Here is a 15,472-nt window from a genome sequence, read left to right on the forward strand (position 1 = left end):
GTCGATCACTTCAATCATATCTACTTGTCGTCACTAAATATTACTGCTCCTCTAAAGGTTAGGTCTACGTCTAAAGCTAGTAAGCAACCCTGGATAAATAGTTTTAACCAGTTTTATCCCATCGACTTGTCTGAGCTTTTAAAAACAGTATCACAAATGAGAGTGTCCTCCAGCACACTTGATGTAATACCTACAAAGTTTTTACTGAAAGTAATAGATTCTGTTGGGCCCCATTTGATCTCTGTTTTCAACAGCTCCCTATCTACTGGTTGTGTCCCTGATTATTTTAAAACGGCTTGCGTGAACCCGCTTTTAAAGAAACCTGGTTTAGATCCCTCCCTCCCACAAAATTTTTGACCAATTTCAAAACTGCCTTTTATTGCAAAGATTCTAGAAAGAATTGTGTCCAAACAGCTGCTCACTGTGCTGGAAAATAACAAAATATTTGAAAAGTTTCAGTCTGGTTTCAGGAGGTACCACAGCACTGAGACTGCCCTGCTTAAAGTCACCAATGACCTTTTAATGTCTGCTGATGATGGCATGTGCTCAGTCCTGGTACTCCTGGACCTTAGCGCTGCTTTTGACACCATTGATCACAACATCATGTTAGACAGACTGAGGCACTGGGTGGGGATCTCTGGTACTGGCCTAGAATGATTTTCATCCTACCTGTCAAATAGGAAGTTTTGCGTGTCTGTGAACAACTATGTCTCTTTGTTCTGTCCAGTTAAATAAGGTGTGCCTCAGGGGTCGGTCTTAGGAGCCATTTTGTTTTCCTTGTATCTGCTTCCCCTTGGACATATTATCCATAAACATGGCATTTCTTTTTATATTTATGCTGATGACACACAAATGTACTTGCCCGTCAGATCCACAGACCCTGGAGTGCTGAGTTCACTTAACAACTGCTTTTGTGAAGTTAAAAAATGGATGTCAAATAATTTCCTCCAGCTGAACTCAGACAAAACAGAAATCCTGGTCATCGGGTCTCAGCAGATGGCAAAACAAATACTGCCATCTGCTGGTTCCCTAGTAAATCACATTAAGCCTGTGGCAAAGAACCTTGGTGTTTGGTTTGATAGTAATTTAAATTTCGAGCAGCACACCACAAAGCTTCTTCAATCATGTTTTTATCAACTTAGAAATATAGCAAAAATGTTAACTTTTAAGGACACCGAGACCATTTTACACGCCTTCATCTCATCACGCCTGGATTATTGCAACAGCCTTTTCACTTGTGTAACTCAAAAATCTATTGATCGACTCCAGACTGTCCAGAACTCAGCTGCCAGGCTTTTAACCAGAACAAAGAAATATGACCACATCACCCCTATTTTAGCTTCATTACACTGGCTCCCAGTATGATTTAGAATTGACTTTAAAATGTTATTGATCACTTTTAAAGCTCCTCATGGCCTCTCGCCTTGTTATATTTCTGACCTTTTAGTCCCATACGCACCAGCACGTACCTTGAGATCCTCAGGCAGAGGTCTGTTGTCTGTTCCAGAGTCTTGACTGAAAACTAAAGGGGACAGAGCGTTTGCTGTCAGGGCCCCGAGGCTCTGGAACAGCCTGCCCGAGGAAATCAGATCGGCTGAGTCAGTGAACTCTCTTAAGTCCTTTCTTAAAACATACTTTTATAGGAGAGCCTTTCCCGATCTTATTTGACTGTATTTTATCCCTTTTATTTTATTCTATTTTACTTATTTTATATTTATCTTAAATGCGTATTTTAGTCTTTTCAATGTTTTCTTGCTTTTATCTTGTATTGTTTTTGTATTATTGTCTTTTGGGTATTATTGTCTTTACACTTGTTAAAGCACTTTGTAACTTGTTTTTGAAAAGTGCTCTACAAATAAAGATTATTATTATTATTATCATCATCTTGTATCACGAAGTCGTGGTAGTGCAGTTCTCCCAACTTTCCAAGTCAAAAATCCAACCTAAGGGGGCGTTCCCTTTGAAATTGCCAACTTTGAACTGGGAAATTCCAACTTCCCATGTCAAATGGAATGCTTCTTATCCAGTCTGTTATAGACAGACTGTATATAAGAAGTGGACGTAGTCATCGTGACATCACCCATTGGTTTCCAACTGCAGACCTCCACTGTCAGGCCACTTCTGCTACAGACCTCCTCTGGCAGGCCAACTACACTGTCATATTGATTTGAGCCTATTCTATTTAGCACTTAACGTGCCAATGTAGCAACAAAGCCCACTGTATATTGCTTCAATCATTCAACTAGTAACAGTATCTTTTTTTCTGGTTCTGTTTTTTACTTTAGATGTGACCTAAAAGCATTTGTCACACTCCGGGGCATAGTTATAGACAGTGCAACTGCACTAGGGCCCACACTGTTCTGAGGGCCCTTGATGGGAGCGGCCCCGCCGAGTTACAGGCTGGTCTTTGTCAGTTACATGATAAAAATGCATCAAGTTTCAATAGTAAATGCACATTTCACCTCTAAATGTGCTTATGTTTTTTATGGTGATCAAGTGCTTTATATACACTCATATGTGCATTTCCCCCTTTGCTGTGGTGTCGGACACCACGGACTTTTTTGGGTAAAACTCTGACTGCAGTTTTACCCACAAAAGTCTGTAGCAAGCAGTAGTTTATAAGCTATACGATGAAATATGAAAAAAAAAAATTATCCATTTGATCCATGTGACACGAAGACTAAATTCATTCTGTTGAATCAACAGTCTTTGTGCCAAAAAATGACGATGATTGCTGGGTAATATGTAAATGAATGCCCAAGTTTCTGTTATGGGATTGTGTGGTGTGTGGACAGAGAGGACCCAAATGCAGCACTCTGAGGGAAGGAGGTTTATTGAGGGAAAAAGGGTGAGAGGGACTGGAGTGGAGGGAGAGGACGTCGGGGAAACACAGGCATGGGGAACCAAGGAGCCTGGGGGCCAGGGAGCTGGGGAACACTGGGGCCGAGGTAGCGAGGAACGGTGGGAGGACAGGGAGGACGCCGTGGGGGAGGTCCGAGGAGGAGAGGGCCGGTGGATGAGCCCAGCCGACTGAACGGAGGACAAGGGTGAGTGTACCTGGGAGGGAAACAGACAGAGAGACAGGGTTAGGGATGGCAGCGACAAGACACAAGTAAAATGTGGAAAAACAAGAAACATGAAAGCCTGAACACGGAAGTGGCACCGGGTATGGAGCAACGACAATCAAGCGAGGATGGTGTGGAGAACCGGGGTTGAAATACAGGCAGTCATGAGGTGATTACTGGCAGGTGTGGCAGGCTGACGAGGTGGCTGATGAGATGCAGGTGCAGGTCGTTGGCTGGGCTCAGGAGCAGAGGGAGAGAGAGCACACAGGGGAGAAAACACAGGGAGGCAGGCAGGGAACAGACAACCAAGGAAAAAAGCAGAAAAACTGATATAACGGAGAAAAAACCAGGACACTCATCGTCAGCCGGGCTGCCACCACAACAGTTTCTATTTGATCATGTGACAAGACTCCAGAAATCGGGTGAAATGCAAAATCTGACAAGCAGACTAGTAGAGCCCATGTGCAAGCTATTCACCTGCTCCACCTCAGCACCACTGATGTAGACAGGAGTGTGTGTCTTTATCTCCTTCCTAAAATCAACGGTCAGGTCCTCAGTTTTGCTGACGTTAAGCAGTAGGTTGTTCTGCTGATCGTTGATTGTGGAAACAGGAGATGAAGACACACAGTCCTGTCTACATCAGTGGAGCTGTGGAACAGTTTCAGGTTCCTGGGAATCAGCATCACAGAGAACCTGACATGGTCATCTCACATCTCCACACTGGTGAAGAAAGCTCAGAAACGACTGTATTTCTTGAGGAAGCTTAAGAAGGCCAAATTCCCACACCACACCGCCTGGCATGTTCCTGTGAATAGACTCCTCTGCTGAATGCACAGCTCCCCTGCAGACCAACAGGACGACCTTGACTAGCAGACCGAGCCCATAGCACACCTCGTTCTGTTGGCCTCAGAGCATGAAAAACACATTTACAGCTGTGGTGGCGTATGCCCCGTGGGACACACATTGTCCAAACAAAACCTTTCTTGTCTCCAACCCCCATCCATCCATCCATCCATCATCTTCAACCGCTTATCCATGCGAGGGGAGGGTGGGGGTGGGAATACACTGGACAAGTCTCCAGTTCATCACAGGGCTAACACACAGGCAAATTCTGCAGCATTGTGTACAGGCAAAAACCACAAACATTTACACTTTAACAAATGAGCTGATCACCACATAGTCAAGGCAAACTCAAAAGGAATGCTAATATATGACTGTGTTTGAGAAGTGAAACAGGTTGACATAAATGTTTTATTTTATTATCTTTTTATAAATTAAATAAATTTACATACCGGTACGTACATTACATACATTGTCATATTTTGAAGCAGTGGAATGTAACAGAATTGGGAAAAGGAGGAGAGGTCTGCTTTACAAATGACACAAAAGAAATGTAATCGACTACAACACAACCTATGAGCATGTTGGCCTAATTTTCTTTCTACATGTGCTGTGGGGGTCTCCATCACCCTAAGGGGTCTTATCTGGTCATGTGACTCAATGTATAGACTTCCATAGTTGAACATCTAGACATATCTGTCTTTGTCTGCTTTCAAAACACAGTTGTATTAATCCTCTGCATGTCTGTTTTCACACAATCTGAAAAGCTACTGTGCATGCTCATGGTGTTCAGCAGTGCAGGGCTGTAGCAGGGATTTTACAAATAGCCCAGTGTACGAGAATGGTCCAAGTCCCCCCAATGCACCAAACATTTTTTTACATTTACAGTAACAGCCATCTGTCTGTGGGATGTTATATCACGCCACAATTTGCAATGTAAACATTTATTTTCAACCTATACCAATTTTTGTTGTACTAATTATATCTTTCACAGTATGCACCTCTATTGTGTGGATTCTTGCTCATCTGCTCTGCAATCACCACATCCCCCTCACCTGAGCTTTCCCACCCATCTCCCCACCTGCACCTAATTTCCTCATCAGCCACCCCCTTTTCCCCAGTCAGTTGTCAGAATGTTTTTTAGCTTTCAAATCACCTGCCCATAAACACAATAAATTGAATGTTCTTAATTAGATTAATCTTGTTAAATGTCATATTTTAATTTTAACTATTTTGATTTTGTTGTAAATTGCTTTGGCAACATTGTTTAAATGAAACAATCATGCCAATAAAGCACGTTGAACTGAACTAAACTGAATTAAAATAAACTTTGAAATAACTAAATCATCACTGCAAACACAGCTGCCCTGCAGAATGAACAGCACTAATGGTAGCCGAAATGTGAGAGAGTTGTGTTTGTAACCAGATATTTTGTAGGTGGATTTATGGGAATTGACACATAAATTAGAATGCTGACTTTCTGATCTCTTTGATGGGCTCGCAAGTGCTCAACACGCTCGCTCTGTTCCACAATCTGCACTTGCTATCAAGTTGATTTCTGAGACTTTGGGCGCAAGGACTCAACGTCTGATTCACAGGCATCAAGCCGTCCTGGCCCAGATGAAGAAAAACAGGCCCATATCATGATACTACCCAAACCATGTTTCACAGATAGAATTAGGTTCTTATCAGTCCCTCCAGAATTTTAGTGATTGTTGCGTTCTAAAATGCCTGATTTTGCAGCAGCTTTTCTAAAAAATTGCGACAAAAGTTATGATGTGTCCTTCAATGCATCCATGGTGGGAATACATGTGAACAAGAAGGTCACATAATAGGATACCATGGTTTCATCTCGATCCACTTTCAGATGGCTGATGGGCCTGTATGGGGCTCCTACTTTATGTGTCTTGGGTAGTCCTTATATGCATGGGATGGCTTCTCCAGGATACAAGATATTGTTCATGGGTGATGATTTTCATCCACATAATTTGAGCAGGAAGTCTGCATTTTGTATTTGTTCTTGTCAACTCATTTGGCATTAAATAATATAAATTTAATAGGGGTATTTTGTTTCAAATCAATACAACAATGCAATCATAAAATAAGTCCTAATAATGTGTGAGGTGGTAATGCAACTTTGTGACCTGAATTTATTTGCATTTACATTATATTATATTTAAGTTTATATTCCATTTATCCTAATTGTGCTGTGATTAGTACATTTTAAGTAGATATTATCATTATACTGATTTTATGTGGGGATCAACTAATCAAATGGAAGTTAATGCCTTTTGCCTTGGGATGACCCCTTATTATTTTGCAGACAATGCATAGGCAAAGTACATTCACTTCCAAATAAGGGTCAAAGTCTGAGTCTGTTGCCTTTGTAGGGCAGACGTACAGCATACAAGAATACTGTGACTTGCATTTTGGTAAAATGTGCAGGAACACAGGATATGGTTTGACACGATGGAAAGATGGAGAAAAAAAGTTTTGAACATTTCTAAGAAAAATATTTTAACACAGGCAAATATGGACGACTGATTTGCCCATGATGGGTAGGATCCCCCTGCATAATCTGGGCAAAGCCATGACTACTTGGCCTATTTGAAATTGGGGCAGGCATAGTGTGCAACATGTTCTTGCACAAGAACACAAGACTTGATTTGGAAATAGTATAGATAAAATCCTACAGTGCAGGATGAGGAGGACATGGTGTGTGCTTTGCCCTTGAAAGGAGGATGTGTATTAGGACTGTGAGGTATTCCTATCACTGATCCCTAATACACAATCTTCAGGGTCTAATGCCCCTCTAAAAGTAGAATCTTGAAAAACATTGAAAAATGGCAGTAATGGCCTCAAGACATCTGACATGCAGATTTACCCTAATGGGGTTAGCCTGCTATCTCATAACTAGTCATATCAGTCTTTCCATCAACCTGTATATTTCCTAATCCCAACTGCAACTTCTATTATTACTACTAATAATACTGCTACTACTGGTGTACTTGCAAATATAGAGACAGTTCTGGTTCACTTACTATTAGCTCAACAGAGAGATGGGGACTCGAGTCGCACTTAAGTCACACACACATTTCAGACTTCAGACTTGACCTCGAGGTGCGGAACTCATAAACAATCTGTATTTTTAGGAATTGTCTGAAGAGCTTGCTGTTATTCCCTTCCCTGTAATACCTATAACTTACCTACATACAACATATACAACATATCTGCTGTGCACAGCCACACGTGAGAGAGGACAACAAACACCAGCAGCTGCTGTGCCATTCATCATAAACTTTGGTTTCATACAAGACCCAAACAAAGAAGCGCTGAATGCAAAATAGGTGAGGTTAGAAAACATGCTCAGCACTGACCATCTAACGTTAGCTTGGTTCTTGCTTTAGCAACGACCTACTAGAGGTTAACTCCGACTGTCATTCGTTATGAAAAGATGAATGAGCGTTTGTTTACTTGCCAAACTTGTGGTAGTCGATTAATGTAATCATTTGGGTCCTGCTGGCTGCCATCACGTTAATTATTAACGCTGACTGCAAACAGGTTATAGGTTTATTGTTGATCATTTAATGTTATGGTTTTTTTTAGTTATAACGTTACACTGGGGGGGGGTTAGTTAATAAGCTGTCATTAGTTGTAGACACATTGTACATTAGGCTACATGGTTGTGCTCGGTAAGTGAAAAACAGGTTACAGGTTTATTGTTGATCATGCAACGTTACAGTTTTATTTAGTTTTAATGTTACACTGGTTTGAGAGTCGAGGGGGGTGGGTGTTGACTTACAGTAGTTTATAAGCTGTGATTAATTGCATTGCACATTACATGGTTGTGCTTTATAATTGAAAAAAAGCAGTCTGGATTGAACGCAGCAGGTGATACAACATTCGTTATAACCATGAGTGACTTGAGACTTGACTTGGATTCTAGCTCAAAGCCTTGTGAGCATCTCTGGATAGATCTGGGTGGTTCCACGTCCTCGCACCACTGTACACTACCTGCCCTGAGCCCTCCAGCATTTCTTCCTCCATTGAGGGCATATTTTCATTCCACTGCCTGACTATTTATGGTGTCAAAGTCAACATGAACAAAGCCTACCTTCAGTAATCTGACACTTTGCCAGAATATGTTGATAGCCTCCTTTAACTCGTCAGCTTTTGCAACCAACAGAGGGGGCAGTCTTTCTAGCCTGCTAAAAAATTTGGGTTAATTCTCCTTTGCTGTGAAAAGCCTGGACAAAGCCCTGCCCTGTTTATAACCTCCTTCTACACCGTACCTTCCACCTCTGAAACCACAGGAGTGGCAGTTCTTGTAGTCTGCTGATACCTGATTCATTAGTACTCTCAGCTAAGCAATCATTCAAAATGGCTCGCTGCAACTAAGGCCCCATCCACACTACTACGATTTAGTTTAAAAACAGAGTTTTAAAACAAATACGATCTCAGTCCACACCAGCGTTTTAGCTGCGTATCAGAGCTTATCTGCGTCAACAACTCAAAACGCACATCTAGTAGCCCTTCACGTACACTGGGCATGTGCATGCTGGTGTAAACATGAAGCAGATGCTCTATTCTGTAGTTACAGAAGATATGGCGAAAGGATAAAGCAATGTAGAGAAATTATTAGTGTTAATTTTGTCAGCCATTTTAAAATGTAGTCTTAGTCTTGTGTCAAAAGTCCTTGTTAGTTTTTGTCATATTTAGTCCACTGTATACTATTTTTTTTAGTCAAGTTTTAATTGAAGGAAAAACCGTCAAGACTCACCTTTAACTGACTGGATATATTCCTTTATTGCAGGGGTGACAATAAGCAAGACAAGCGGCCCTGCCGGCCAATCAGACAAATGTTGAGTCCCCCCCTCCAAAGTTTCAGAACACAAGATCTCTGTGAAGATTCTCAGTCATCCAGGTCATAGTTATCCAAAGAAGGTTAAAGTCAAGGGCAACTGGACTTGAGGCTTGAAGATACTGGAAGACGTTTCGTCCCTCATCCAGTTCTGACAGTCAGTCAGAAATATTACTGTTTGTATCCTGGAGAAGCCATTCCATGCATATATGGACTACCCAAGATACACAAAGAAGGAGCCCCACTCAGGCCGATTATCAGCAGCATCAACTCGGTCACCACATATCTACCATCTTAGCTCCCTTGGTGGGAAACATGCCACACCACATCCAAAACTCCATTGACTTTGTAAACAAAGTTTGAGGACTGAAACTGGACCCAAAGAAAACCATGGTATCCTATGATGTGACTTCTTTGTTCTTTGATGTTTACAGAAAACCCCTACAGACAGACCAATACCTACTCACATACTGGAGCATAAGCTAGGGGTCATGAGAACACTGCACCACAGAGCGGAAAACATACCAACAAGAGCCCAAGCCAGAGAGAAGGAACAGGACCACCTGAAGGGGGCACTTACAGCCTGTGGATACCCTAAATGGACCTTTGTGAAAACAGCCACAAGAGCCAAGAAGAACAAAACTACAGGGGAGGAGGAAAAGAAGGTCAAACGCAACAACATTGTGATTCCATACGTGTCTGGAGTATCAGAGAAACTCCCTGTGTTTTTTAAACCCAAGAACACACTAAGACAGATACTGATACACCCCAATAACCGCACCCCCAAGCGCAAGAAAAGCAATCTAGTGTATGCGGTCCAATGCAGTGAGGAATGCACAGACCTGTATATTGGGGAGAATAAACAGCCACTGCAAAAACGCATGGCTCAACACAGAAGGACCAACTCCTCAGGTCAAGACTCTGCAATTTACTACTACTACTTACACCTGGAGGACAGAGGACACTCCTTAGTATGAGCCCTAAATCTCTCCTGCTGTGAACAGCCTGGACCAAGTCTTCTGTAGGTTTGCCAGAGCTTATATGAGACCTCCTCGAGCTCTTCTGACATTATCCTCATTCCCACTCCAGTCCTTCTGTTCTGCTGATGCTTGTCTGTCAGTAGTTCTCCTCTGATGAGAACAGTGCCTCTTTTTCCTCAGTCCTCTAACCGTGGCCTATTTGAAATCCTCCCTTACACCACCTGATTATATCTGCTTTCAATGTCAATAGTTCTTCTCCACTGCTAAGATCAGCTTGGAAAAGACCCTACCTCTCGTCCCTAAGCTTGCTAACTGTAGCCTCAACATAAAACCATTCAGGTTTAGATCAGGCAGGATATTCCTGAAAAGTACATTTTAAACAATACTAAAATGTTTAAAATATATCCCAGTGTGTCCATTACACCCACTGTGGCTTGATGAACTAAAAGCCTGAGAAAACTGGACCACGGTCTTACTGCACTTTGGAAATGACCAATTTAACCTCTTTGAAATAACTGAACCCTCTTGAGATCTCCTGCAGCCTCCCACACCAAAGATATCTTCTGCAACTGCAGAAGCTGCAGTCATTCTGGTCTGCTGAATAAACTCCACATGGTTTGGAAAGAGCACAGCCCCACCCTCCCCCATCATCCTGTGTGACTCCCCAGTCACCACTGTGGACTCCTTCCGCTTCCTGGGCACCATCATCTCCCAGGACCTCAAGTGGGAGCTGAACATCACCTCCCTCACCAAGAAGGCCCAGCAGAGGATGTACTACCTGTGGCCGCTGAAGAAGTTCAGCCTGCCAAAGACAATGATGGTGCACTTCTACACCGCCATGATTGAGTCCATCCTCACCTCCTCCATCACCATCTGGTACGCTGCTGCCACTGCCAGGGACAAGGGCAGGCTGCAGCTTATCATTTGCTCTGCAGAGAAGTACATGTACACAATATTCTCTTCCGTTGCGTTACTTCTGCACGGCACAGACCCAGAATAATGCACATGTATATACGTATCTGCAACATTGTTCTTCCATTCCCTATTTATATAGTTCGACATTTATTGATGTTGACTGTATGTTTGTCTACGTTTAGCACCTTATCACCACATCAAATTATTCGTATGTGTAAAACACTACTTGACAATAAAGCTTCTTCTGATTCTGATGGTTTGCATCAGTCATTTGCTAAAAAGTGTATTTTAAAATTACAAAGTACACAAGTAAAGGTTTGTCTCCAATCCACCTGAAAATCAGTGGAATAGACTTTTGAAACTGGACTATATTTTAATTCAACACATTCTCATCTCAGTGCATCAAATACAGACGCTTTGAGACAGCGTGACAAAACGTAGTTATTTTAAGCGAAAGGTACCCTTCACCCTTCAATACAGAGGAGACATGCATATATATTTAGGGACTTAGGTTTAAACACAAACTTTTGTGATGGTTAAGGTTAGGGTAAGTTGCTTCGGGGGGCTGTCAACGCCTTAAACACAAACTTTGCTTGCTAATTAGCTAATTAGCGACATCCCGGGGCGTCATATATCTCCTGACAAATGTTAAGATTTTTGTATAACTTTGTGAAAGAAATTAGATAATACAATTTAAACTTTTACTGTTAAAACTTAAGGGTTTACAGGGCCATGATCCGTTGGATTTTATATCATAAAGCACAAGTTGAAAGTCAGTTTTAAATACTATGGCAATGTAAAATTGTAGATTTGTCATGGATTGGCTTGAATCAACATAGGTATTCTGGTGTACAAAACGAATGATTTATTGACAGAATATGGATAGAGGGCTTTGGTGCGTGGTGACCGAGAGCGGCAGGCAGGCAGTAAAATCCACAAACTCCGAGACAGGCGGACGAGCAGAGCTTCCCCAAGCAAAGGCACAGGAGTGTAACTTCTGGTCTAGTTCTGAGCGTTGTGAGAGGACTGCTCCAACCCCCACGTCAGAGGCATCCACCTCCACAATGAACTGGCGTGTGGTGTCTGGCTATAATAACCCTGGGGCGGATGTGAACAGGGTCGTAAGTTTACAGAAGGCCTCGTTGCCTCTGGGGTCCACACAAACGGGATTTTGGAAGAGGTAAACTTAGTGAGGGTAATGGCTACACAGCTATAGTTCCGAATGAACAGTCGATAAAAATTAGCAAAGCCCCAAAACGGTTGGAGTTGCTTACGGGTCTCCGGGACAGGCCAATCCACTACCGCCTGTATCTTGATGGGATCTGGACTCACCTGCCCGATCTCGATGATGTACCCCAAAAAACTCAAACTTCATGTGGAACTCTCATTTCTCTCCCTTGACAAAAAACTTGTTCTCCAGCAGCCTCTGTAGGACCCGGCTGACATGGACAACGTGATCAGACTCAGTCTTGGAAAAAAAATTGAGTGTCATCCAGGTAAACAAAAGCAAAACAGTTTTAAAAAATCCCTTAGCACGTCATTTGCTTGATTAGTGAGGCCGAAAGGCATTACCAGATATTCAAAGTGTCCTAGAGGGGTGTTGAACGCCATCTTCCACTCATCCCTATCCCTGATGCGGACCAGATGGTACGTATTGTGCAGATCCAACTTAGTGAACACCGTGGCCCCTTGCAGGAGTTCAAAAGCAGAGGAAATGAGTGGTAAGGGATACTTGTTACGCACGGTGATGCTGTAACCCGCGGTAGTTTATGCCGGGGCATAAGCTTTTATCCTTCTTGGCTACAAAAAAGAAGCCTGGGCCAACCGGGGAGGACGAGGGGCATATAAGACCAGCTCTCAGAATCCCCAATGTAGGCCCCCCTCTCAGGATGGGACAGGTTATACAGACAGCTACTAGGTAAGGGGGACCCAGGGAGGACATCTATCGCACAGTCATAGGGACGATGCAGAGGGAGAGAAAGAGCTAAGTCTTTGTGAAACACCTCGCTTAGATTGTGGTACACAGAGGGAACGTGGAGCAGGTCTGGAGTGGAATTACAGGGGCAAGTGACTGACCCCCCCGAGGGATGAAGCCGAAATTAGCTGAAAAGAAATTCTCCCTTTGATTGTCTGACAAAATTAACTCTATGGGGGTGGTTACCTGCGTGACCCTAGCCCAAATCCTACCATCTAAGGATCTAGCAGTACATGGTTCAGAGAGGTTCTCTACGGAGAAGCCAGACTGGGCAGTGAACCTTTTATCCAGCAAGTTACCTTCTGGGAGTGACAACAGGTACTGGAGCTTCCCAGGGCTCAGAAACCTCCACTGCATTGGACTTCTCCCTGCGCCGCTCTCGCAGGCGGTTGTCCAGGCATATAGCCAACGAAAAGTCAACTGGTTCGTCTCAAGAAGCTAACTCGTCCTTAATTTTTTCACAGAGTCCTATCCTGAATGTTCCCCGAAGCACTGAATCGTTCCACCCCGAGTCTGCTGCTATGGTCCTGAACCCAATGGAGTAATCAGCAACACTGTGCGGACCTGCGGAGGTCTAGCATCGCCGCTATGGTCAGGGTGATCGAACACTTCTTTGAAAGCAGCAATAAACTGGTCAAACGTCAGAGAGGAGGCAGTCTGGTTAGTGTTAGCAGCCTCCGCCCACATCAATGCCCTTCCCCATAACAGTCCCATTATGTATCGTATCTTAGATTGATCCGAGTAAAAAATTAAGGGGTGCTAAGAAAAAAACCATAGGCACTGAAGCAAAAATCCCCGGCACTTATTTAACTCACCGAAAAAAGGTTCTCAGCGGAGGTGGGGGAGGGCTGGGAAGCTCTGGCGCTGGCTGGACTAATCGGTTAAGTGCAGACACTTGTTCAGTTAAACAGGATATTTGATCCTTCATGGCTTGCCTGTGCTCCAAGAGCGTCTGGATCATCTGGTCGTGTTGGCCAAGCAAAACTCCCTAGTGAGCAAGAGCGGTTTGAGCCTTAGCAGCCTCCAACTCCGTATATGCTGGATCCATGTCTTTTTGGCCAGATAATTCTGTTTGGCAAAACAAAACGGATCCAGCAGCAGACACAGGGTCAGGGCAAAAAACCAGATGATTTATTGACAGAATATGGATAGAGGTCTTTGGTGCATGGTGACCGAGAGCGGCAGGCAGGCAGTGAAATCCACAAACTCCGAGACAGGCGGACAAGCAGAGCTTCCCCAAGCAACAGCCCCCTGACACAAAACAATAATTCGATGATGGCAACACAAGGTGAGAAAAAACACTAGCAGAGTGCTTGGCCTGATGAGTGGTTTACCACACAGGTGAACGGACGATCTGGTGAATACCGGAGGGATGAACCGGGTATAAATCAGCAGTGGTGATTAGTAGATTGACTACAGTTGTGTGAGAAACTCCAGGAACTCTCGCTGCCGTACACCTGCCCGGTGACCCGCTGACACACCTACAAACAGCAACAGACAGTAGACACACAGACGCACAGGGAAGGGGGGAAGAGAAAGGACAAACTAGGGGCTGGGAAGGACGAGCCTCCAGGTCATCACAGGCGTTCTTTTGCAGAAACAGATATCTCTGTTTGCGTTTATTATCCTAAACCTGGTTCTTTTTGTGTGTGCTGCAAATTATCTTAAATTGTGTTTCTTTGCGCACTTCAGGGAAAATCAATCAAATGGGTGTTTGTTTATTCAGAAAGGCTTTAAGTCTATAATACTCAGAGGTAATATTTGTATTTATTTTACACAATAGTAGGCCTATTCATTTCAAACCATTTCATCCTTCAGCCATGTGAGTCGGCGTTTCTCATTTCTCTTCCATCCCTCCAGTAGAGTTCACGGATTTGACGAACTGATGAAAGGCAGCGGGCGGCACGGTGGTGTGGTGGTTAGCACTGTCACAGCAAGAAGGTCGTGGGTTCAAACTCCGGTTACCCCGGCCTTTCTGTGTGGAGTTTGCATGTTCTCCCCGTGTCTGTGTGGGTTCTCTCCGGGTCCTCCGGCTTCCTCCCACTGTCCAAAAACATGCAGGCTAGGTTAATTGGTTACCCTAAATTGTCCTTAGGTGTGAGCGTGAGTGGTTGTTCGTCTATGTGTGGCCCTGCAATGGACTGGCGACCTGTCCAGGGTGTACCCCGCCTTGCGATGGATGAAAGGCTGCTCTTACTACAACACTTTAATTTGTCACCCATCTTTATTTGTTATATATGACATAGACCTAGCCCCTTTCCTGGCCTGCAAGGAGTACAAAAAGAGTAGTAATAGGCATCACTCTCCAGGGGAGATCACTTGTATTTTGGCCAAGGAGTACATTAATATAGAGCCAGGAAGGAAGAGTATTCAAAACCTTCAATTAGTATAAAGTAACAATACCACAAGGAAAAATATTGTATTACAATTAATAGTCTTGTATTCACAAAATATACACTTTGAGTATAATGTAAAGTAGTGAGTGTACAGCTTGTATAACAGTTTAATTTGCTGTCCCCTCAAAATAACATAACACACAGTCATTAATGTCACTACTTTATAGCAAAGTGTCATTTCTTCAGTGTTGTCACATTGTCACAAGATTTAATCAAATATTTACAAAAATGTGTGTGGTGTACTCACTTTTGTGAGATACTGTAAATAATGAATTAATAAACAAACAGCATTTTGATATTCTAGCTGATCAAGGTGAAGCCCATTACAACTACATTAATCTATAACAATGCATCACATTTTAAAACCCTATCATATGATTTTAATGTGTAAGTACCATAACATGGATATAACTCAAATGTAACTGAGTACAGCCTATTTG

Source organism: Micropterus salmoides, unplaced genomic scaffold, assembly GCF_014851395.1.
Source record: "Micropterus salmoides isolate LMB-PRFRI ecotype aquatic unplaced genomic scaffold, ASM1485139v1 Ms_hic_scaffold_15, whole genome shotgun sequence".
NCBI classification, from domain to species: domain Eukaryota; kingdom Metazoa; phylum Chordata; class Actinopteri; order Centrarchiformes; family Centrarchidae; genus Micropterus; species Micropterus salmoides.